The sequence below is a fragment of the Merops nubicus genome, unplaced genomic scaffold, assembly GCF_000691845.1.
Source record: "Merops nubicus isolate BGI_N331 unplaced genomic scaffold, ASM69184v1 scaffold9510, whole genome shotgun sequence".
Lineage (NCBI taxonomy): Eukaryota > Metazoa > Chordata > Aves > Coraciiformes > Meropidae > Merops > Merops nubicus.
This window is the reverse complement of record NW_008584787.1, coordinates 13,917-16,301: the sequence shown is the minus strand read 5'-3', so window position 1 is coordinate 16,301 and position 2,385 is coordinate 13,917. Positions and strand designations below refer to the sequence as shown.

Genomic DNA, 2,385 nt, shown 5'->3' with positions numbered 1-2,385 from the left:
CGTTTGCCTTCTATTTATATACATGCAGTACCTTCTACAGGATTACCTGGTCCTTCTGGGGAGTCAGTGTCCATATTTCTGGATATTACTAACATGGCAGCTACACCCCTTATATGCAAACATTTGATCTAGAATTTTGAGGAGGAAAAAAACAGTTCGTGGTTAAGCAGCTTCTTAAATGTATAGTCTATGAAATCATATACATCGTACAAAAATGCTGCCATGGATGTTCTTGATCTGCTTTTCACTACATCCAATCTAAATCAATACAGACCATAACATGGTCAGTCAGTTATATTCTTAATCTGAACAGCTGGGGAAAAAAAAAGAGTATGTATGTGGAAAAAATAGCCATAGTAAACTTATTTGACCAAGGAATGTTCTGCATGAAACTTCAACTGCAACTTTCATTTCTACAACTATGTGCTGAGAGACTGACCAGAGGAGGTTCCAGTCTACCCTGCTGCTGTGCTGAGGGGCGGGCCAAAGCCTATTGCATTGCTGACTCATTCCAGCCATTTGCCGATTCACCTGAGAGAGGCTCCACTGAGCTGCTTGCTTTTGTTGTAATACATACTTGACCATCTGTCCCACCATTCCACCTTGAGGTCCAGCAACATTTTGAGAAAGTCCCATCAAACCAGTAAAACTGTGTAGTACCAGTAAATCCATTGAGCATTCCCATTCCTATCATCACATCTATGCTCTGTCCCATGACTGGCACTGATTGTCCCTTCATGTTTCTTTCCCCCCATCCCAGTTGCTGCAGGCACAGGAATTCACATGGCTGGAGAGCTTTGAAAATCAGTTGATGGTTGTGTGGTAAATGGCATAGAAGATAACTCCATGAATATCCTGTGCTGTACAGTGAATAAGATGGAATCTTTGGAGTGATGTTGCTTTCCTGACTCTTTGGATTTTATTGTTTACTCATTGAACAAATCAGGATCCCTGGATGCCACAGACAAGGTGGCAGCTGCTGGCTTAGTGGAAGTGCTCTGAGCAGGAGGTACAGCAGCTGCTGGTAAAGGATTAGAGATCGTTGGCCTGGAGATATCCAGGTCATCATGCAGCACTGCGACAGCAGCAATGCATTCATTTGTTACAGATGCTTTAGCTGGACCATCAAATCCTAAAAGGTCAATAATGGGTTCTGATGGATTTTTTGGACTTGCTTTAGCTTCTGATTGCAGATCCTCTTTTTTCTGTGGCTTTTGAACTGCTAATTGTTTAAATGGTTTTTCTGATTCTCTCTTTTTCTTTTTTTTTCCCCCTTTTTCCTCATTGAAGGCATTAAATGCATTTTTATCACAATACTTCTTTTTGGACTTATCTGTGGTGAAAAATTCCACAGCTTGATCTGAGATCCTCAGAAGTTCTCTGGTAGATTAACTTCACAGAGTAGTCTTGCATTAGTATTTTAGTATTTCCCATTTCCTGCGTGCACTGTATTTGTTCTGGTGTCCATTGGTCCAAGTTGACAGACTTGACCCTTGACATACAGACTCCAAGATTTTGATGTATTCCATCACATCTGATGCAAATAAAAACACGTGCGTTCAAAGATGCTCATCTTCACCTTGTGGCTTGGCAGTCTGTACAGTGCTTGTTGTCCTCTTCCCACAGCAGCTTGGCCAGGATGACCTGGTGTTGCTCATTCTGCTTCTGCACCATCTCCCCACAGGAGCAGGTGGCCATAGCAGTGAGTGACTCCCCACAGATGGACAGCAGCAGTTGGGCAGGAACTGGGCTGAGGCAGACTCAGCACCACTTGGGATGGCGTGCTCCTGGCACAGCCCCAGGAACCAGCTGCTGCACCAAAATGGCAATGCTCACACCATTGCAGCCAACTGGGGAATAAGTAAGGCCAAACAGCACAGGGACAAATGTTCCTTTGCTGCCTCCCAAGATGCGAACCAGAAGATCAACCACCTCAAGTATATGTATACCAATGGACACAGCCTGGGGAACAAACAGGAGGAACTGGAGCTCTCTGCCCAGTCAGAAGGTTATAAAATCATAGTCATAACTGAAACATGGTGGGACAACTTGCACGATGAAAGATCATGAAGGACGGCTACAGTCTGTTTCATAAAGACAGGGAGGGAAGAAGAGGTGGAGTTGTCACACTCTATGTTAAGGAGAACCTTGAACTTACAGAAGTCAGCTATAGTGATTGTGGAAGCCCTATCAAGTGTCTCTGGGTAAAGATCAGAAAAGTAATCTCCAAGGGGTATCTTTCAGAACACAACTGCTACCAATCTCCAAACCAAGCTGATCAGGCAAATGAAGCAATATTTGGGTCACTTAAACAAGCTTTGGGTCAACAGAACCTGGTTCTTACAGGTGATTTCAACTAACCAGACATTTGTTGGAAGAACAATA

At 43.6% G+C, this 2,385-nt stretch overlaps 1 pseudogene; it reads right to left on the bottom strand.

The window, feature by feature from the left end:
• Positions 1-419: 419 nt before the first annotated feature.
• On the bottom strand, positions 420-1,698 carry LOC103777797 (annotated as a pseudogene).
• Between the last annotated feature and the right edge of the window lie 687 nt (positions 1,699-2,385).